At 39.9% G+C, this 24,009-nt stretch overlaps 1 protein-coding gene across 34 annotated transcripts in view; it reads right to left on the bottom strand.

Moving 5' to 3' along the window:
* Positions 1-24,009, bottom strand: part of LOC144297055 (uncharacterized) — a 118,818-nt gene that overhangs the window by 13,304 nt on the left and 81,505 nt on the right. For 31 of the 34 annotated variants that reach the window (XR_013364162.1, XR_013364176.1, XR_013364182.1 and 28 more), the window contains 3 exons: positions 23,792-23,857; positions 16,204-16,328; positions 13,710-13,847 (listed from right to left, as the gene is read on the bottom strand). The gene's annotated coding sequence lies outside the window, so the exon portion shown is untranslated. Of the gene's footprint in view, positions 1-12,454; positions 13,848-15,079; positions 15,184-16,203; positions 16,329-23,791; positions 23,858-24,009 lie in introns of those variants that run through there. The other 3 variants (XM_077870716.1, XM_077870660.1, XM_077870648.1) reach the window with 3 other exon arrangements.

Below are 24,009 nucleotides of genomic sequence, written 5' to 3'. Positions count from 1 at the left end.
TACTATTTCTCCATGCTTTTCCTGAATCCATGTTACTGTTGATACCCCATAGTTCCACCAAACAAACAAACAAACAAACAAACAAACAAAAACAGAAAGACCCCACCTGTAACAGTTTATGTCCAGCAAACCCAGAAATAATGAAATAATATATTCTTTCTCAACGATGGACTCTAAGGAAGAAACATTTTTAAGAAGACAAGAGGCTCAGTGTTTGAGCATCTGTCTTCAGGTCAGGGCGTGATCCTGTCCCGGGATTCAGTCCCACATCGGGCTCCCTGCATGGAGCCTGCTTCTCCTCCCTCTTCCTATATCTCTGCCCTTCTCTTTGTGTGTCTCTTGTGAATAAATAAAATCTTTAAAAAAATTTTTTTTTTAAAAAAGGACAAGAGGAGGGTCCCCTGAGTGGCACAGTCCATTAAGCGTCTGAATTTTGGTTTCAGCCCAGGTCATGATCGCAGGGTCATGAGATTGAGCCTGGTGTCAAGCATTGCTTTGAGCTCTATGCTCAGAACAGAGTCTGCTTGAGATTCTCTCTCTTTCTCCCTCTGATCCTCCTGTTTGTGCTCTCTCTTTCTCTCTAAAATAAATAAATAAATCTTTTTTAAAAAGATTTAAAGAGAGAGAGAGAGAAAGCACAAGGAGGGGGAGTGGCAGAGGGAGAAGCAGGTTCCTCGATGAGCAGGAAGCCCAATCTGGGGCTTAATGCAAGATAAATGAATCTTTAAAAGAAGAAGAAGGATCAAAAAAAAAAAAAAAAGGAAGAAGAAGAAGGAAAAGGAGAAGGGAGGATACTGGTGTGGTGACTTTTTATATTTTACCTACAATTTATCCATTATGTCTTGCCAATGACAAAAGTCATTCTCAACACAGCAATGCCTGTAATAAATTGAGTTGAAAACATTTCCCAAGCACATACACACACATTTCCCAATGTGCCCAGCACTGTGTAAAGCAAGATCCAGCTTCTACCGGGCCCAGCAGCTGGTGCTGGATACACCCACCTGGAGGGAAGGTGTCCTTTTTTATCATCTATCCCAAAGGGCACAGTTTTCTGATCACCGTATTTGACTGAGGTAGCTCAGGGCATAGGCATGTAGGAAGCTTTTGATCTAATAGTTAACTTAGTGGCAGGTGATATAAATTCCTCAAAAAACAGTCTTTAGGAATCAAAGGCAAACAGTGAAGTGGCCATTACCTCCCCTTTATAGTTTCTATATCTAGTCATTGGGGCAAGCATAAAGATGCTGTTATGTTCAATCCTCTTAAATCTATGAGATTCATCTCCCAGATGGGGAAAACAAGGCCCAGAGAAGTGAATCAAGTTACCTCCTTAGCACCCAGTAGCTAATAAGTGACCCTAAGATCCTGTTTCCTGCCCCCCAAGTAGAAGAACTTAGAAGAAGGAAGGTGGGGAGCTCTGATTGGAACATGTGGTATTTAGCACTAATCTCTAATGCCCAGCACAACTCTTGGCACAATGTGCACTCTCAAGAAATCTTTCTTGAGCTGAACCTGGGAAGGAAGGCTGGAGAACCAAGATATTTTTGAGCATGTCTGGGAGGTGCCTCAGGTGTCACAAAGAAGGAGGTGCTCGCTCTCAGGATGGCCTCCCTCACATGGCTGTAGGGCCCGCCCTCTTCCCTCACCCAATCCTCACTGTCCCAACATCATTCCAGGGGTCAGGGACTTTTCTTTCCAAGTCTCATGGACCAGTGGAAGTTCTGAGTGCTCACTGAAGTCTCCCCTCAAGCCCGCCAATTGGCCCTTCTTGTTCACTACCATACCTGTACAGAGAGACAGGAAACCCCTGGAGGAAAAAGCTTCCCATCCATCTTCCTGGTGGTCTTTCATTTCTTTGCCAATAAGGCGATCTGCTTCACAACACACTTCGATATATTTGACATCTGTCATAAAACCCAGGTCAGGCATATCTGTCTTCTGTTAAAATAAGCCATTCTACAGAGGCACTTCCTCTGTTGTTAAGGCCCCACCAGAAATAATTATTGACATATTGTCCACATGTCCAGCCAACCCTCTTAATAGGAGCCATAAATTATGGGTCCTGGTTCCCCCCACTCCTGTGGAGAAACCAAGTAACACTTACAGGACCAGAAGGAGACACCATGATATTAAAACATGAATGGGAAGCTGTAGCTGAAGTGACTGGCTTGAAATGAATACCTTCCTTTAACATCTTTCAAAAGTTAGTGACTGTGGCAATACACAGCTGTTTCTTTGTGATGAGGCATAAATTTTCTCATAACACTTTACCCAGCTGATGCTTATGCACAGGCAGTGCAGAAGAAAGCAAATAGAAGTTTTCTGAGTGGCAGTGATTTCTCTCTAGACATCACATGGCTCAGTCTTTGGGGAAGTTCCTTATCAGGAAGATTTCAGACACTTAGACTCGGAGTGCAAACGTGGGAAAGAAGCACCATTCACTTCTGATTCTCGCTGCTCCTTTGAGAGGCACCCATGGAAGGAGCAGGCCTAAGGTTCCCCCAAAGACCTGCCAGTTGGAAAACTTGTCACAAGATTAGTAAAATCACTACTACGCTCAAATGTGTTATAGTCCCTTTGAGCCTCTGTGAGCCAAGTACATACAGTAAAATATATACTGCTTCATCCTTGGGAAGAGAATGTGGGCATACATACCTCTCCCTGCTAATCAGGAAGGAAGAATAGAGATGACTTTTATGAAAGAAAGGGGACTCTAGAAACACACGTGCTAACTTTGCTGTATTTCTGTTGGAGGATTCCTTTTAGAAGATGCTTGCAAATGTGTCCCTGTGGAAATGATTGCCAGGGAAGTAACATGTTAGCAGTTCAGATGTGGCACACAGAACAAAACATGTTAGTCGAAACAAATGTTTTACAAAGGGAAAGAGGCATTTGTTGGGATAGATTAGGGTCAACTTGACCACGTGAGCAACTCAAATAGCTACTTGGTGGGCGTGTGTCTGGGAGCAGGGGTGTTGATGCATAACAAAGCAATACAAAGATTAAGAACTAGAAGTGCCCTTTTGTTGGGCCTACCAGGGTAGATAGACTGAAAAAACATCCAAAGATCCATCGGAAGAAACTATGTTCTTCCCACATACCCAGAAGGATCTTTTAAGACCAGAGGAAATGTGTTCAGATAGGAGAGAAGCCCCCAGCTACCGACTAGTGGACACAAAAAATTAATATTTCTGGCTGGCAATGTTCTTTAAGGGTCCTTATTTTCCCCCAACTCTTGAACAGATGCCAGACATTTTTGTTTGCACACACACAACCTATTTGCTCCATGCTAAAATGAGAAATTGACTGTCTTGTTCAAACTGGGATAAATTGCTGAAAGAAATATAAGTGCTTAAGTGTCTTCTTCAGGATCAGGAAATCATCTATCATTTGGACTTTGAGTTGGAGCATTATAAAGAAGAAACTTGTTCTTTACGATTATGCTACTAAACTAGGAATAAAGACCGCTGTTGAGAGAGATGTTTTAGCAGTATCTGGATGAGAGATTAACTCTAGGAGAGGCAGAGGAAATCACCAATTTCCCCTTGTCCACCCCACTCAACTCAAACCACCCGAAACTGTCAGTGGATTTGAAATGAGAGGAAGCAGCTAATTTGATGACCAGGAAAAACACTGATGCTTAAGGATGTTGAGATAAGGGTAAGGTAACTGAGGTTTCTAACCATGAGCAGATCAGTTGCAGAAGTCAAAAAGCACCAGCAGTGCCAGCAGACTCAAAATGATCAGTCTTTAACATTCCATCCACACCACAGGTTTCCAAAGAGTAGTTTCTTATCTCAAGGAGGCATCCATGTCCCCACAAAAGTGGGAATTATACTTCTTTACCAGGGTTTGTCCCAGACAAGCATGTTAAGTGCTGGCCAAGACTTCCTAGCTTTTCAACAGATAAAGTAGCATCCATTTCCAAACTCAGCGAAGGGACTGTCATCTGTTGGTTGGTGGCGCGTTGCAGTGCTACAGTGTGAATGGTGGCTGAACAACAGGTATCCTGAGATGTGCAGAGAGCAGGAGCCTCTTACCCCTGCTTGCTTTCCCTTTCATGTGTAAAGGGCCTCCACGGGAGGACTTCACTGAGTTTGGTGCCAGTGATAATGGAATTCATGCCAGGAATGCTGTTCATTCTCCACCGCAACCACTGGGTGATTGACATCCTATAGAACTTTAGCACTTTTCACATCAAGGCCTTATTGCTTACTTTGGGGGTTGGAGAGGGGACCTATCCCACTGAATGCCATCTACACATAGCCCATGTCTTGTGGAAGAGTTATCCCAACTTTTCACCAGGTTTTGACATGTTGTCAGATGCCCCTGTTTGGATGGAATTGGCAGCCCTTTCCATATGACTGAATATAAGACAACATATTGTTTCTCCTTGAGAAATGGCTCATTTCTGCTACGTGGACGAAGAGCTGGGTTCTGATCCCAGGGACCACTTTGGTGCTCGCTGCCCATGTGCAAAGAATGAAATGATCTCCTGTCCATAAATGATGACTTCTCTCATTTCAGCAATACCACTAACCCATAAAGGTCTGTGCCCAAACCCCCAGCCTGCCTCCTTCCATTTCTGCAATTGTGATTTTCTTTTCATCTTGTGCAGCACAGAAAGCAAATGACATGTGTTCAGGTTTTATGCTAACAAGGTCCTTCGCCTCGTCTTGCTGATTTTTAAATGCCCTAAGACCACGTACTTCTACTGTGCTGTCTTCTCTGCCTAAGCCCAAATCCGTGCCCATAGGTGAAGGATGACTGGATACTATTACCCCGATAGCTGATGATAATATTTCTACATCCCTTGTTAAGCTTCTTAAGTTACTTCTTCACTTTGGGAGTACTTAGCATATCTTTTTCTAAAAACCATACTCAGTGTGCCTTAGGTAAAGTAAGATTTGATAGGACGTTCACGGGAGATTATCTAGGACTAAGCCGCCAAGCGAACATCTCAGCCTCACTCAGCCGGGCTCTCCATAAGTGCACCTTAATAAACCTCTCAGGGGTAAACTGGGTCACTTGATGTTGTTTCAGAACATCTGGAAAATAGTCATTGGGGTGGGGCGGGCTGTAAAAGCTCTTTGTGCTCGGGCTCAGGGGATAGAATGAAAACATGGATGTGACACATACCAAATGATTCTAAAACATCCACTTGTTTGTAAGTACCCCAACGACTCATTATCTGCTCTCACTTCAAATAAGAGGGGTTTGGCGAGGGCACGGAGTTCAGATGCATGTTATTCCTCCTGCACGAGCTTAAAATCCCTTTGCTGGCATTTTTAGGCCATTGGCAAGCTAACTGTGGCTGAAAGGAATACCCATTTTCCGTGCCTCCCCAGCGGGAGCTCTGCAGGACCAAAGGCAAGTAGAGGACCGAGGCCCTGGAAACAAGGAGGCCAAGAGTGACAGGCAGGTACCTGCAGGCAGAGACACTGAATTGCCTCTATTCAAATCTATTTCCAGGCGAACTGGAAACATGACCATGCATTACAAATGGCTAGCAAATTGCCCTTCCTAAGGCACCTCATTCATTGGCTGTGGTGCTTTTGTAAAGGTAGAGATGCAGACATTTCAGGAAAGAAAAGTCCTTCCTTAAGTGTCTTGAATTCCAAGCGGGGGAATTTCTCAAGTGATTGAGGAATGTGGTTTATAGTTCTCACTTGCCTTAAAATATTAATTAAGAACCAAATGAGAGCTTTTCCTTAAGGGGTGCACTGTGAGTTGAGCTAGCTGTCCCTCAATGCTTTAGCCATATATTCAATCTCCGCCTTGATTAGCACAGGTGCAGGCTGTTCCTTCAAATTAAGACAATATCCTTATAGTGATGAACCATATTGGCCATCTATCTTCCTCTTGTGATCTGGCTCTCATTGAGCTAAAATGAGGCCATTTCTTCTGCCTGTGGCTGATTAAACACAGAGTAAATCCACATCTCCGAGGAGGCTCTAATGCTTCTCCACAGAGCCCGTGTCAGCCCTGCCCGCACCTGCAGGCTTCAGCTCCTCTGCTTCCCTCATAAACCGAAGCATCTGTTTCAGAGAGGTGGTATGTTTCTTTCATCCAGTGTATCACTGTGGTCAGACCCAGTGCAGCTTATTTGGTATGCAAGGCTGCCTACTGTGCCGCAGGTAACAAATGGTCCCCAAGGAAGTCTTGTTCTCATCAAGAGTGAAAAGGACACCACTTTGGACAAAAACCTGTGCCTTTGCTGGAAGTCTCCGTAGCTCACAACCGATGGTCTTCTTTTAATAAAAACAGGTCAGAAAACACCAAGGGGAATCTTTGGGATAAGGCAATCTTGTATTCATTAATTCGTTTATTCTTTTTTCATTCATTCAATGAATCCTCATTGTGTACTCCCTTAAATACTTAATTACCACTGTGAGGAGTATCCCAAAAAAGAAGGAGCCCTGGGAGTATATAAGAGGGGGCCTGACGTTTTTTTGGCTTCAGGGAAGATTTCCCTGGGGAACTGATATTTGAGCCAAGACCTAAAGGACAAGAAAGAGTAGTGAGTTAATAAAAAGGTGAAAGAGTATTTTTCAGCCCAGGACATAGCATATTCAAAGGTCCTGGGGTGGAGGGGTAGCACTTGGCCTATCTGAGCCCAGTGAAAAGGAGAATGTCCAAAGATAAGGCTGGTTACATGGCAGGGATCAAATCAGGCAGGGCCTTGAGGCTAAGTTAAGGAATTGGAGTTTTATCTCAAAAGCTTGATTGTAACCAGTGGTTTGTAAGCAGGAAAGTAAAATGATATCACTTCCTATCTTTTATTGAGGAGGAACAATGTTATTCTTTCCTTGCCAGGCACTATATAGATTTGTCATTTATGGGCAGCCCGGGTGGCTCAGTGGTTTAGCACCTGCCTTCAGCCCAGGGTGTGATCCTGGGGACCCAGGATCGAGTCCTGCATCGGGCTCCCTGCATGGAGCCTGCTTCTCCCTCTGCCTCTATCTCTGCCACTCTCTCTGTGTCTCTCATGAATAAATAAATAAAATATTTTTTGAAAAGATTTGTCATTTATGTATCCAAAGTTTCCAGCATTCTTTCAAGGTGGGTATTTTTAGCCAGCTTATAGATAAAGAAACTGAGGTTCAGAGAGGGTAAGTGACTGGCCAAGATCACACCCAGGTCTGGTCCCATGTGGAGCCAGGTGCTGGCCAGGCCAACCTCATACCCAGTTTTTTTCCTTTGCATCGCACTGCCTTCCCGCACATAGACTGAACACGTTATTGCTAAACATTTATGACATTTACGTAACATTACTTTTTCTGATTGTGATTTTGAGAGAATTTCCTATTTATTGATTGATAATCTTTTAATAATAATTAATAGCTTCATGTACATCATAATAGAATTAAAGATAGAATAGACTCACCTTATCTCTTAAGAAAGGAATCCTGATGTCAAGGTCATTAGGGAACAGCTAAAAGCTAAAGACCTGGAATTAGATTGAACTGGGTTTAAATCCCAGCTTGTCTGATTATTGACAGTGTGATCTAGAACAGGTGGATGAAAATGCTGAGGCTCACTTTCATCCTCAATCAATTGATAAATTATCACCACATTCACTTGGTGGTTGTGAGTGTTAAATAAGATAGTTAATCAAACCAACTTTCCAAGTTTCTGAGACACTCCATCCACAGTAGCCACTATCACAACCACCCCTACCATTGTCATGTTATACATTATCATTAGTGTTGTCATTGGCAGCATCATCATGGTTAGTTAACTAATTTACCACATTAGTGGGACATTGAACACCCCAACTCTTTCTCCTAGTATGTGCTTTTTGGCCAGTTGCAAGGATATCGCTCATTCTCCTGCTCTCACGTTATTGAAAAGAAGGTGCCCTAATCCCTGGCAGGTAGCTGAAGACCAAGTCTAACTGGGAAGCCAAGCAGCAATTAAATTTAATAATGTTGGAAAACAACACAAAGGAATTCCAAAAAAATTGAAACAACTTTGCAAAAGGAGATACTTGATGGAGATATGTAGATATGGGGCATTTAAAATGTAAGTCCCTTTTTAAATAAATAGCTATAATGGATAGAAGGACTCTGTTCTTGAGAACTGCTTGTCTTGAGAGATCTTTTAAATTATGCAAGGCATCAAATGGATCATTTTTCACCATGAACAAAGAGTTTACGTAAAATGTTATATAAACAGCACATAGATGCTTATATATGTGATGCAAGTTTGCTCTCAAAGGATCTCAAATATCTAAATCCAGAAAGACATCTGGGCAAAGCCATCTGCTGCCTTGATGGTTACCTAACACCACACCACTCTTGACATGGTAGCCAGGTTTACATAGCAGTTTCACAAAAATTACTTTTTAAATATAACAATGCCAGCAAAGCCACTCGTCCAGTGCTTGGCACACATGCAGCCTTTTATAGATGTTAGCTATTGCAATAATAAAACAAAAATACTTCAGATTGAACAACCTTCCCATCCCCTTTTCTTTACTGAGATACAATTGACCTATAACATTTTGTAAGTTTAAGGTGTGCTACATGATGATTTGATATACATACATTTTGCAAAATGATTACCACAATAGGGCTAGTGAACACCTCCTCATCACCTCACATAATTACCTTGCTTAGGGGGAAGGGAACATTTAATATCTACTCTTAGTAAATCTCAAGTACATAATACAGTGTTGTTAACTATAGTCACCATGTTGTACATTAGATTCCCAGAGGTCGTTCCTCTTATAATTGGGAATTAATATCTTTTGACCAACATCACCCCATTTCTCCCAGCCCTGAGCCCCTGGCAACCATCATTCTAACTCTGTCTCTATGAGTTTTGGCTTTTTTAACTTCCACGTATAAACGAGATCAGACAATATTTGTTTTTCTCATCTAACTTATTTCACTTAAAACAATGCACTCAATGTCCATCCATGCTGTCTAGAATGGTAGGATTTCCTTCTTTCTCATGGCTAAGTAATATTTATACAACTGTATTATTTCTATTTTTGTACACTAGATTCCAGAAATGTGTGTGTGTGTGTGTGTATATATGTATATATATATACACATCACAACATCTTTATCCATTCATCCATAGACAGACACTTAGGATGTTTCCCTGTGTCTCTGCTGTTGTGAATAATACTGTGTTGAACATTGGAGTGCAGACATCTCACTGAGATCCTGATTCCATTCCCTTTGGATATATACCCAGAAGTGGGATTTGTGGATCATAGGATAGTCTATTTGGCGGGCAGAGGGAAAGGGAGAAGCAGGATCCCCATGGAGCAGGGAGCCCAATGCAGGGCTCGATCCCAGGACTCTGGGATCGACCTGAGTGGAAGGCAGACACTTAGCTGACTGAGCCACCCAGGTGCCCCTCCGAACTGTTGTCCATAGTGTTTCTGCCACCTAACGTTTCCACCAACAGTGCAGGAGAGTGCCCTTTTCTCCATTTGTTCACCAACATTTGTCACCTCTTGTCTTTTTAATAACAGCCCTTCTAATAGGTGTGAGGTTATATCATTATGATTCTGATTTCCATCTCCCTAATAATTAGTGATGTGTAGCACCTTTCAATGTACCTGCCAGCCATTTGTATGGCTTTTTTGAAAAAAATGTCAATTTAGGTCTTTGCCTGTTTTTTAATCAGAATGTTTGGTTTTCTGTTATTGAGCTTTATGAGTTTCTTAAATATTTTGGATACTAATTTCTTACCAGATATATGGTTTGCAAATATTTTCTCCCCTTCCAAATGTTGCCTTTTCATTTTTTTTATTGTTTTATTGCTGTACAGAAGACCTTTCATTTGAAATAGTCCCACTTCATTGCTGCTTTTGTTGTGTGTGCTTTGGGTGTCATATTCAAAAAAAATATTGCCAAGGCCAATGTCGAGGAGCTTTTTCTCTATGGTTTCTTCTAGGAGTTCTGTAGCTTGGGGTCTTATGTCAGGTCTTTCATCCATTTTGAGTTCATTTTTATGAATGGTGTTAGATAAGGATCCAATTTTATTCTTTTGTATATAATTATCCAGTCTCTCCAACATGAGTTATTGAAGAGACAACCCTTTCTCTGTTGACTATTCTTGGTTCCCTTGTCATACAGTAGTTGACTTTATATGTGTGGGTTTATTTCTGGGCTCTCAATTTATTCCCATTGGTCTGTGTCTATTTTTAGGCCAGTACCATACTATTTTGATTACAACAGCTTTGTAACACAATTTGAAATCAGGACATATGATGCCTCCATTTTGGTTCTTCTTTCTCAACATTGCTTTGTCTATTTGGGGTGTTTTGTGGTTCCATATGAATTTTAGGATTTTTTTTCTGTTTTTGTGAAAAATGAGACAGGAATTTTGATATGAATTGCATTGAATCTATAGAAGGCTTTGGGTAGTGTGGACATTTTTGATAATATTAACTCTTCCAATCCATGAACATGGGATATCTTTCTCTTTACTTAATCCTCTTCAATTTATTTCATCCAAGTCCTATAGTTTTCCAGGTAGAGATATTTCATAATTTATTTCTAAGTATTTTATTGTTTTTGGTTTTGGTGCCATTGTAAATGTGATTATTTTCTTCATTTCTGTTTCAGATATATTTGTGTTAGTGTATAGAAATACAACCGATTTCTGTATATTGATTTTTGTATCCTGAAACCATACTAAATTCTTTTATTAACCCTGTGAGGTTTTTGATGGAGTCTGTAGGATTCTCTACATATAAAATCATATCACTTACAAGCAGACATAATTCTACTTTTTTCTTTCCAATTTAGATGCCCTTTCTTTCTTCTCTTTCTGGTTTGGGTGTTATTTTTTTGTTTTGTTTTCATTTTTGTTTTGGTTTGTTTGGTTTGGTTTGGTTGTTTTTTGGTTTTTGGTTTTTGTTTTGCCTAATTGCTCTGGTTAAGACTTCCAGAACTATGTTAAACCAGAGGGGTGAGAGAGGCACCCTTGCCTTGTTCCTGACCTTAGAGGAAGAGCTTTCAACATTTCACTGAAATGACTTCTGTTTGGTTCAATTGTAGCATAGTTGACATACAATATTATATTCATTTCAAGTGTACAACATAGTGACTTGGTGCTTCTATACATTATGCAATGTTCACCATGATAAGTATATCCAGTCAACTCCTGTGTTTCACAAATGATAGAACTGTGGTCCAAAGAGGTCATGGAACTTTCACAATATTTTATAGCTACGAAGACCAGAGCCTACCTGTGAGCACATTAAGGAGTTCAGGCAATCTAAACTGAAATAACCAGAAAGTTTCATCCAGCATGGTTACCTCTCTGAAAAAGATATGCCCATTTCATGGGACATGTCTTTTCATCACATGAATCCAGCTTTCATTCCTTTCTTCTCATCTATCCCCACTAGTTTATATATTCTGTAAAGGCAGGTACAGTGCACATGTCACTTTCCACCATATTTCCACTATCAACACAGCCACCTGCATATTGTAACATGTACTCATTAAACCATTTGTCAAATTGGATGGTAATGTATTAGGAAGGGACAAGCAAAATTGTTACATTGTCCATCACAGAATTCTGTGCAAGATTTAGTTAAATGTTAAGTCTCTCACTAGGACTCTGAGAGATGAGAACATTTTGTTATTAAAATATTTGTAGCCCAAAAATGCAAGGTAGCAAGCACCCAATCAGTCCTGTTTGCTGTTGTTGACTCATTCTCAATACAATTTTCTGTACATCTGAGAGATAATTCAGTCTGTAATGAGCAAGACCAGGTAAGAGTTAGGTAAAGATGGTCCAGCAACTCAAAGACTGACCCTGAAGTTTAAGTAAAAACTACTACATGCTGCAGGCACCCTGAGGACCACTTTCAGAAAGGCCAGAGATTCATTTCCACTAACATTGATTTGGAAACCTCATTGCCAGCCATGCTGAGGTTTGCTCATGGCCATTATGAATGTAGTTTGATGTTCCCCTCTGGGCCAGGAGGTGAGGTACCAGTGGTGATGGAGAAGTCCCGCAGCTCCGTGTCAACTCTCGCCAGCCTGACACATGACTTCAGACATGCCCTTTCCCCAACACCCTTTTGTAATGATGCTCCTCCCATTCAATGTATGGTTCCAGCTCTCAGACTCACAAAAAAGGTGTAGTAGAAGACATGGAGGGATTCACAAATTGCTCTCTTTCTCTGAGGCTCACAGGTTTATTGTCTGTGAAATAATGATTGTAAGACTTGTCCGATCCATCTCACCAGATGGTTGTAAGAGAGGTCACAGACAGACATCTTTAGGAATATAAAGTCTATACAATTATATACTAGCATTTTATTTCACAAGAGCCTTCCACCAAGTGTTATGGTGAACACCACCACCCAAACCTGCTCTACAGGGCACTTGCACTCTAATTCACACACCTAAGTGTGATGAGTTAAAAAAAAAATTATGCACATGTACAAACACACACAAATGTTCTGTTACCAAATATCTTCATAAAGGAGTCCAATATAGAACACACTGAAGCACAAGTCAAGTAATCTTTTACTTTGTTTTTGTTTTGTTTTTTTTAATCTTTTACTTTGAATACCCTCAGATCACTTCACTCAGATCGGCATATAAAATTTTACATTTGTAGAAGGAAGGCATAAAGAAACAGGGTCCCGTTGTGTTAAGTTCTATATAACTCAATTTAGAATCAGATATAACTAAAATGGATCAGAAAGATGGCCCAGATTACATATCTGCCTCTTACTTCCTGTACAAGATCAGTATTCCCTAAGTCCACAAGATCACAGCTTGACCGACAGAAGTCATATACTGCAACATAGGGTAAAGGACTTATGTTGACAAAAAGTTGGGATTTTTCCCCTTATCAAAAAAACAGGCATATTTGAAATTTTGCCAAAAGTGCTTAAAATGGATTATATCTACATTTGACTTCGTGGTAAGTGCAAAGACAAAAATCTCTGAAATTTATAAACAAAAGTTTCTTTCTTACTTCAGAGTTCAAGGGAAAAAAAAAAACATAAAAACAGCCTTGACTGACTCTCAGGCATCGTACAACTTGAAAGGCACAAGGATGTCAGATATATTTATTGTTGCCGTAGCTCAAAATTTCCATCCGGCTACATTTAAACATTGAGTCGGAGTTCACAAAAATAGCATCAGCAACATTGCCAGTGAGATCCTATAACCTTAACACAAAGTAAATATGAAAGTAGAAAAGAAATGTAACCTTTTTAAAGTTCTCTCTATGCAAATATCATGCAGAAGTCACTGATTACTGAACACTCTGTCTCTTCAATATCTGAGCCACCCCGACAAACCATCATGGTGAGGTTGTTGTGTTGATCTTTCACAGATTTCTTTAAATTCCTATTCACTTTCTGTGGTGGTCTGTGTACCTACAGTGACCACCTATTAATTGTAGATTTCTTTAGAGTCCGGTATTGTCATAACCACAATGTCACAAAATAAGTTTTTTATTAAATGTCTAGGTCTGTGTACCCTTTGAGCCCAAATCATCATGATACTCAGGTCATCTTCCAAAATGATCCATTAAAAATAATATATACTAATAGTAGCAACATTTTCATTGAGACCCATAGAGCCACAGGCTCCCTATCCTATTATCCCCATTTCTTTGCTTGAGTTCATGTCCAATGTTGTTGGAGGTCTGGACTGAAAGAGACATATTGTGGAGAACAGACATCCATGAAGACATAAAAAGCCAGGTACCTGGAAGAGGATGCTATGTGTTTCCCGGAGCTGGAAACTCAGTCTGACACTGGAGAGAGACATTGCCGGATGAAGCTGGCAGCTCTATTTTGATGAAAGCCACTGTGAGACTCAGGTCCAAACTGTGTTGCCTCCAGGCTGAAGTGATAAAGTGTGACACATGGACAGAAGGACCTTCCCATCTTCCCCACACACACACTCTCCACCACAGACCTCCCAGCAGCTCTGACTTTCCATGCTGAACTGCAGTGGGGACCTGCCAAGCCCAGTGGAATCCAGATGGAGTGATGGAGGGGACCGGGCATGCACAGGAGGTCCTGTGGGTGTCCAGGAAGGGCTCTCAAGAGCTATTAAGGCTAAATTGGTCTTATGTGTGCCCACAGCTATGAGACTGAAAAATATCCAGGTTTCCTCTGTGTATGGAATATCGAGCTGAGCCTATATCACCCAACCTGTAACATATTAGTCATATTTGCGGAGTCTAAGTTTAAAATTTGGGAATCACCTACAGAATACTTGGCGGTAAGTTACCTAAACTGTTCATCGATCATATGAAGCTGAATGGGATAGCCTGTCCCTGTGGTTCCTTTCTCTAGGATAGATTGTCTACCAATGCTAACATACCTTTTCTGTGTATTACCAAAAAATTCTGCGGACAGATCTTAATATAGCATCTAAGGATTCCTGATTTGTCACTAAACAATTGCTTAAGCATTAGGTGAATCTGGCTCCCTGTCCTTCGAAGTGCATCAAGAATTCATAAAACGGAGGCACCTGGGTGGCTCAGTGGTTGAGCATCTGCCTTCAGCTCAGGGCATGATCCTGGGGTCCTGGGATCTGAGGCCTACATCAGGTTCCCCACAAGGAGGCTGCTTCTCCCTCTGCCTATGTCTTTGCCTCTCTGTGTGTGTCTCACAGGAATAAATAAATAAAATCTTTCTTAAAAATTCATAAAACCTAAATATTATGGCTCATCTTCATACAATGATTGCTGTCCGTAATTACAAATGTTAACACATAAGTCTAGAATTTGGCATTCACCTTGTCATCTATGATGAAGGATACAAAAATAAGTGCCCTTAATAAACTACTCTAAGAATCTAGGTGTGGAATAAATCAGTAAATCAATGATACAGAATGAAAACTATTTCTTGACATTTTTTTAATATTGCAACATCAGAAGTCACTTATTAATAGGATGACATGAATAACCTAAACAGAGGGAGAAATTTCTGAATTCAGTACTTCTTCCAGCTTCTGGCAGGAACTCTGGCCAAAAAGAAAGAATCTAAATACCCAGGAAAGTTTTGTTTCATATGCCTGTTGGTTAATTTTTGTTTTTTTATGCAAGAGATCATTAAAATTTATACCTGTAAAATGGTATGACTCCCACTTTCCACAGCATCGCTGTCCCCCGTAACAATTAATAAAGAAGCTAAAGAAGTTGTGTCTTCCCTGAATTAGATAAAACACCCTGATCCAAAGCAAAAAGATGGAATTATTAGCAAGTTTTGCTCAATTAGTAAATCAAGGCCTCCCCTTATTCTAGAAATTTGTGTGAGATCAAAAGTATAACCTTCCCTTAAACAATACAATTGAGGATTTTTACCCAGTTGTTAATTCAAAAGTATTTTCCTGTGTAGGAAAAAAAAAACACAAAAAGATCTTACCACAGATCCATAATTTTGGCATTTTTGAAAGCATGCCTTTGTAAAAAAAAAAAAATCCAAAAACAAAGAAAACATTTAAATGCATCAGATTCAACAATCTGCTTATGTTGGTAACATAAGACACACATAGTCTTTCAGGAGGTCCAACTTGAAGAAAAAAAATTTTTTTAAGATATTTTAAAGGACCAGTGACCAAAAACAGAGAGTCTGCTTCAAACTTCTCTTTTTGGTATCAGTGATATATTATATTAGGGAAAAGAAAAAGAAAGGCACTCTTGTCAAAATAACTTTTCATCTCCCCTGATTATGTCTGTTCACAGGTGTAACAGCTGTAACCAAATTTCATGAAGCAGTTAAACTTCCAGCCTTGATTAAAGATACTCCGGACCAGGCTACATTTATCCTAAAAATGTTTTCCTTTTTTTTTTTTTTTTTTTTTTTACTCTTCTGTGGAAAGGGATACATTCCTCAGTCCCTTATACTGAATATTAGACTCAGTAGATCTTGCCAAATATCATGGAAACCTTTGAAAGAACTGCTCTTATCAACTTGCAAGAAAACGAAATGTGAAATGGGTGTTGCACAGCAGGGTAGGCTCAGTGTATCAAGTGGGATGAAAAAGTACTTTGCAAATGGTAAATAAAGCCCTGCATGCATGCAGATTATTCAAACTACTGGTGAAGCTTCCTTCATCGTGATGATGCCAACGGCGACTATGGTGACAATTATATTAACAGTGGCTACCAAATTCTTGAATATTGAATGATTTTATTGTGTGCCAGCCACAATGCTGAGCACTTTATGTGAATTAGTTTATTACTCACCACAACCAGTGGAGACAGATTATCTTCACTTTACAGATGAACACAGGAAGCTCAGAGAAGTTAAGTAAGTTGCCTAAGGTCACACAGTTCATCAGCCCACGAACACAAAAAGTAGTTCTTCACGCCTTTGTGAAAATGAAAGTGTCAGCAAAGATTCATGAATTATGTCATCATATTATATGACCCAGGAACCCCAACACATAGTTTAGCACTATTGTGTAGTTACTGAAGAAAAAAATACACACACACACACACATTTTTCAGATACCCAAAGATATGTCAGGTATCCTTGAACTAACACATAGATGTGTTCTCTTTGTTTGACAATGATTCAAATAAGCCATGTAATTTTGTTATGCAAAGGGTCTTTCTAGCATCAAGTAAGCATGCACTAAATGCTTGATAAATGAGCATGTCCCCAGTGTGGCAGTATTTACCTTACTTGCGTGGCACATTACTCAGAAATCTTTGGTTTGCAAATGACAAAAAGTCAACTCTAATCAGCTAAAGCCAAAAGAGGAATTGATTAGTTGACAGAAGTGAAGTGTCTAGAGAGCTCTGGTTTTGAGCATAGCTGAGGGAGAGCACTCAGGTAAGGCTTCTTGTCCGTCTCACTATTGCTGCTGTTCTACTCTGCTCTGGCTTCCTTCTCAAGTCAGGCTCCCACCACCAGCAATCATCGGATAATATGCGGCTGTTCTAGATATGAGAGCACTTCTGTCTTTGTATCACCAACCACAGTCCCAGGGAAGCCTTGAACTGGCTTAGCCTGGATCATAGACCATTCTTGGACAAGTCAGAGGCATTAGGCATCTGATTGACCAATAGAAAAGGAGGGGGAAGTGGGGAAGAGGAAGAAAAAAATAGAAGTGGATCCAGGTGATAAACACAAGTGTAACACAAGAGTGGCGGCTCAACCCAGAGGTATCTTGCTGGTTTTAATCTTCTATATTATCTCAAAAGTTTAGCTTCTAAGACAAGACATGGATTGCAAATCAGTCCGTGTTCCTTTACAGATCATTCTTTATTTGTGCCTGCCCAATTTATTATATTTAAGGGAAATGAACAAAGCTTTGAAGAAGGCAAGGCTTATAGAGATGATGCCATTCATGGGGGAAAATGGTTTCTTTCTCTGCTTTATTATATTGGTCAAAATTATGCTCTGAACCACGGTGACACTTTATTATACTATTCCCATAAATCTACATTCATCTCCCAGTTCATAAATTAGCAAAAGGAGACTACAGAGTGTGCCCCGTTACATGTTTACTTTTTTTTTTTTTTCTCAGACTCTACAAAAAACGATGGGAGTTTCCTGTGGTTCTTTCTTATGCAGTAATATCCTTCGGCCCCATGGCACACAAAGGTCTCATTGAGCAGAAGAGCAGTACACTTCTGTGCAAGGGCCGAGAGTTGGGGATCCAGGAAATTCTCAACTGGTTTAACAAGAATGAGCACCACACCTTAAAACTCCACAGTGACCAAGTCACAAAAATTGGGTCTGTGATGAGAATTGGCAAAAATTAAGGAAGTGCCTTCAGGCAGTTGGGGTCTGTGGAGATTGAGAATTCAGATAAAGGCAACTGAGAATCTCAGGACATTCTGCTTCATCCCAGTGTCACATGTTGCTAAGACTTCTTCCCACCTTCAACAGAGAAAGAAAAAGACCCTAATGGAGAGCCCATTCCACTGCATACAGATGCCTGTCCTCACACCCTGACCCTGTAGCCCCCAAAGCATCACTCTTATTAAAACTTCCCCCTTCCCATAACTTTTTCTTTTTCTTTTTTTTTTTAAGATTTGATTTATTTATTCATGAGAGACACAGAGAGAGAGATTCCCTGTGCCTATGTCTCCCTGCAGCAGAGCCCGATATGGGACTTCACCCCAGGACCCCAGGATCATGACCTGAGCCAAAGGCAGGTGCTCAACCACTGAGGCACCCAGGTGCCCCTTCTTTTTCTTTTAGATCCAGGGGCAAAAGAGTGAGTAAGCCCTACTCCTCGACTCATTGTCATTGTAAGTTTGTACCGGGCCCTTCACTTATTTGTTTACTACATGGGACTGCATGACTGGTCTCCATCTGGCTCCCCTGTTCTGACTACTTAATGGGGAACCTCCCATGGTGACATTCTCAGGTTCATATCATGTAAGTGGGAGAATCTGAGGCTCAAAGAGGTTAAGTGATATGTCTAACTTCACATAGCTAGTTAAGCGGTAGAGTCAGGATTTTAAGCCAAATTTCTCTGACTCCTGGGTTTGCACCAGTCAACTGTACCATAATGCTTTCTACAGGAATCTTTTGATTCAATGACCTATGCTAAGAGGGAACAGGACCTTCCCTTCATCTGGCATCCATTGCCCCAGGTGACTTCCAGCCAGCAGGCAGAGGAGAGCCCACCCTGACCCAAGGACCCAGGTTCCCTAGCCTGGGCCAACAGCGATGTGTAATCAGAGGTGAAGGATTGCCCCATTGGCTTGGGGCCAGCAGAGCTTAGCCCCCCCCCCCCTCGCACCCCTGATTCTAGGCAGATTAACAGCTGCCATCTGGCAAATAGAGTCTCTCCGTGCAAACTGCAACCCCCCCGCCCCCGGGTGAATCACTAGTATGTACAATACCAGTCAGGCCCAATGAAACTTTGACGGCTCTATTAATGAAGATGAAAACTTGAGATATGCCAAGTACAGATTAAATGGCATCTTGGTAACATGATTATCTCTGAATTACTAGCTGCATGGTGAGACAGCCAAGTGGCTAATCCTAGGGAAGCCTGGGCACTTGGGAGGCAAGATCTGCTACTTCCAGGATGCCATTCATTGCATTGGGGTTATACTTTAACTAAATGGAACCCCGAGAATGACTTCCTCTGTTGTAGTCACACTTTTTGAGAAAGTATTTAATTTCATAAAGTTCTGAGATCCCAAATTTAGAGTGATCTGTTATAAGATGAGCAGTGAATATGTCAGGAAAAAAACAAGGAACACAAGAAATTGTCTCACAATCATGTACGTAGTTTTGTCAATAAAATGAGCAGAAGTGACAGGATCCAGATGATAGAGGGGAAAGCCTCAAAGGGGTCACTGGCTCCCACTTTCTACTGTCTTTTGCAAGCTATTTGTCTGGTGAGCTCTTCTACACTAGGGCTTTCAGTACATTAGCTGCATTAGCCCACATTATTTTCCTAGAGGTAGGCATTGTTATTCTTATCTTCCATATGGGAAAGTTCAGGCTTAAAATTAGTAGTAACTTGTCTGAGGTCCAACACTTAGTATCTGGCCATGCAGAGACTCAACCTAGGGTCTTTTCACATCCAAGGTTTGTATGGACTTGCCATGATTTGACCTCCCGATTTTAAGGAGCTATAGAGAATTATGAAAGGGCTCCAAGAATTATTTCCAAAACAAACGGAAGGGCAGCCCAAATAAAGAAGTTAGGAAACACTCATCTTTAAGACACAAGATTGGGGGGTGCCTGGCTGGCTCAGTTGGTAGAATAGGCTATTCTCGATCTTGTGAGTTTAAGCCCCACATTGAGGGTAGAGATAACTTAAAAAAAAAAAAAAAAAAGACACAAGATTGGAAGTTGTCAAGTAGTGGTGTGTTGGGGGAGTGACTATGAAGATCTGTGAACAATTCGACAAATGTCTTAGATTTTAGCTAGAATTGTGTAAAAACTTTATTTGGCAGTTAGGGAATGAACAATGAAAACTCCAACATCCCACTTAGGCCCAAAGGTCTCTAAATAATACAGTTTAGGGGCACCTAGGTGGCTCAGTCCATTAAGTGTTTGCCTTCAGCTCGCGTTGTGATTTCAAGGTCCTGGGGTCATGCCCCGTATCAGGCTCCCTGCTCAGCGGAGAGCCTGCTTCTTCTCTCTCCATTACTTGTGCTCTCTTTATCTCTGTCTGTCTGTCTGCCTCTCTCAAACAAATAAATAAAGTCTCTAAATAAATAAATAAATAAATAAATAAATAAATAAATAAAATAATAAATAATAATTTATCTATTTTAAATAATAGATAAATAAATAAATAAATAAATAAATAAATAAATAAATAAATAAATAATTATAGGATGTCGAGGACGTGAATTGGTGGCATGATATATGGTCTACATTGTGCATTGTAAAAAGTTATCTAAATACATATTGAGAAAGCCTCATACTTTTTCCGCTCTATTGAAGTGAGTGTATTCCCTTGCACACAAGCTAGAAAAACAAACATTGTCTCTAAGACTTCTGATATACTGTACCTTTTCAATCAGATGCATAATTGTGGTAGGACTGTTATTGCTTACGTTCACACTCTCACTAGAGACTTTAATTTTTGGTTAAGTTCTTAAAATCCCTTTCTGGAAAAACAAATGAGATCACATTCTCCATTCTCCTGGTTAACAGTGTCATTATCACACACAGATTCTCAAACAATCAGCTAAATTCCATTGTCATTCTGAATTTCTTCTCTTTCTTTTCTGGTGCATTCACAGAACTTATTCAGTCTTCTGCCTTCTCAATGGAAAAAATTTTATAGAAACTACCATAAACGATACATAATTGAGAATGGCTTTAAAAAGCCATATGGAAGGATGAATAATCTTCCCTTTTGTTTTCATCTTTCCTAAATATTCTTCCGTTTTGTGTTTTGCGATACCTTTTGCACCCAGCTTTGGTCAAAATTGTTGTTGGCCATTTGCCAGTTTGAAATGTCCTACAAAATGAATTGCTTCTTTTGTAAATAAGAAAAAACTTTGAGAAATATTGCTTCGAAATACTGTGTCATAGTTATAGCTAGCTGGTAGCATTTTCTGTAGGGGCAAAGGAAGGTGGTGAGTTTATTGTCTGTTCAGCATGTATAAATCATGATCCAGGTAATATTTTGTGCTTGCCTTCGTATCTTCTAGTGGCTGTGGTTTGGGGCATCACAAATATTCTTTCAGGAAAGAATCACATATTTCCTGTGTCAGAATGGGCTTTCATTTTGGATTAAACTTTCAAAGGACGCCAGTACCAGACGAAAATTGGGACAAATCTTTAACCACCAATTTCTTGGCTGAGGCTTAACGAGGACACCATGATTTTCAAGTGAATGAGATCACCCACTTTCACTGGCTTCCTTTTCTTACTTTTTACTTTCAGAAGTTAATTTATTCCTCTTACAACTTAAATGCCAAGCTCTTCTAATATTATTCTTGCAAGGTAACTTCTGATTTAGCCACTCTTCTCTTTTTCCCAGATCACCCTATGCTTTTCAGAAAAAAGAAATATCTCTAAATGGCATATCATGGACAAATATCAGAGTTGTGAGCTCATTCTTAAACCAAAGGGGTTGTCAAAGTTAACCCAATAATGTATTGTGGGCAATTCATGTATAGGGCACATTATCATATAAATAATAATGTTTTATAATTTTCACAAACTTGGAAATGATAGTGAAAGCACACTCAAGAGAAGCCTTTAAAGCTCACATTTAAAAGAGATATAGTTCTCAAAAAAAAGAAATATGGTTCTCTATTTTTGTCCAGTGAAATGCTTATATATATTCACACTATGAATCACTATGTTGGATTATTAAAATAACTTTCAATAATTTTCTTTCCAAATACAATTATTCTTGGGATCCCTGGGTGGCGCAGCGGTTTGGCGCCTGCCTTTGGCCCAGGGCGCGATCCTGGAGACCCGGGATCGAATCCCACATCGGGCTCCCGGTGCATGGAGCCTGCTTCTCCCTCAGCCTGTGTCTCTGCCTCTCTCTCTCTCTGTGACTATCATAAGTAAATAAATAAAAATTAAAAAAAATACAATTATTCTTGAATCATATATCTTAATATAATATTCAAAATTATGAGGATAGAATGAAAAAAAAACTTTACTGAAATGATGGGCCCTGTAAGGCAGGATTGGATTGATGGTCAATTAAAACTGTACCTGTACACTTTCGTTCACAATGTGGATTATTTTTCTTCACCTCAGAAAATTAGCTGAAATAAGATGTATTATGCCAAGATATCTGGGCAGGAAATTGCCACTAGGTGTGAACAAGAGACATCCAATCTCTCCATTCTAATGAAAATGCAATCAGTCATATCTATACAAAAAGAAAAGACAAAATATCCCCAAGACTCAAATATTTAGAAAAGCACCATTAAAAATCAGTTCATGTACAACTTATACTGAGAAGAGCTGAATTAATGAATCAGATGCAAAAAAAAGTCAAGCTTTGTTGATTTTAAGCTCCTCTCCCACTGACTTTTTTATTTGAAAAAAAAAATTTAAGAAAAAAATCAGCTTCAATGTCTCTCTAATACAAAAGAAAATATATATATATGACATCTGGGCTCTCCTTGGATATACAGTGTATCTAAGAGCTACTCAGAATCAATGCATAAGAAATACATTATAAAACAATGCAAATACTTCATAGCACAGTTAGCCAGGCCATAGCCAAATACAGAGCAAAAATACAGTGAGGAGAGCCTGTTGGATAAGAGACGTGAAGATTCTTCATCTTTCTATATCATAGCTCAAATAAGCCAATTTTCATCTTGGGAAAGTCTTCATTTTAAAGACCAAGGCCCAATATTCTAGCATCTTGGGGTCAAAAAGAGAATCTGGAAAGCATAGTTTAGTGGAAATGTTACTGGAGACCAACAATTACCAATGTCACGATGAATATCTTGAAAAATATTAACCGACTCATAAGCTTCACTACTTGTGTGTGTGTGTGTGTGTACGTGTGTACATGTGTGTTTTAATACAAGTGTTTTCCCGAATAAACTTGGCCAAAAAACTCCTTCTTTAGCTGCTGGTATATTTTTGTTTTCATATGTGGCACTGAACGAATTTCTGTAGTTGTGAACAACTACATTTGATTAAAATCTGTCAGACTTATCTTTTTAGCAGGAGAAAAGAAATATGTGTTTCTGCAGAAAGGAAATCAATGTGTCTTTATGATAGATGCAGAGAAGAAAGTTGGATACTGTCACTTTAGGTGATGAAGCAGAAAGACAGGGTAGCTCCCTTGCCATCATCATTGGCTACTGACATAATTGTTGTGAGGCAAAGCCCTATTTAAATTTTATAATCCTTATTTATAGGATAGACTTACAGTCATTGACCTAATAGTTATCACTCCAACTGGTTAAGTTACAAAGTCTTGTGTCTGAGGTGTCCATAGTTTTCTTTGTTTAAATTTTTTTAGTCAATATCTTTGAGGCAGAGCTCTGCTCTATTGCTCTTCTGCACTGTAAGAAAGAATACTCCCTTCCCCATAAGAAGGCACCAGGTCTTCAAGGGCAGGTAACTGTAGCAGAGAATCTCCTTTATCAAGGAAAACAGAAGAAAGAAACCTCAAAATCTTCCCCCAGGCAATGCCTGAGACAAATGAAGCAGAAAGCATCCTCAAAGGGACAATTGGAAGACTGTTTCATGACAAAAATATGCCCAGAGATTTCTTCCTTTCTCTTGGGACACACCAACCTAGATACAAGGGTCTCTAGATACAGCTCTGCCAGATAGAAAAAAAGATTCAGCCTTGGAATTGTGAGGTTATAAAATTCTCCATTCCAAAATGGTTAGACAGCAGACACTTACCGTTAAGAGAGCCTCAGAATATCAGGGTGAGCCAAGATGTCTTTGCAGCATGAGTCTCTGCTGTCTCTGTGATTCCAACCAGTAAAACCATTTTAATGAGCTTATAAAGCCATGTCAAGATCTGTAATCTCACATGTCAGTTGAAATTACTATCTCTCCAGCTTCTTGAATGGCATCTGTCAGTAAAGTATCTGAAGTGTTTATTTGGGGCCAATTTC

Source organism: Canis aureus, chromosome 2 (assembly GCF_053574225.1).
Source record: "Canis aureus isolate CA01 chromosome 2, VMU_Caureus_v.1.0, whole genome shotgun sequence".
NCBI classification, from domain to species: Eukaryota; Metazoa; Chordata; class Mammalia; order Carnivora; family Canidae; genus Canis; species Canis aureus.
This window is presented reverse-complemented; position numbering and strand designations above follow the sequence as displayed.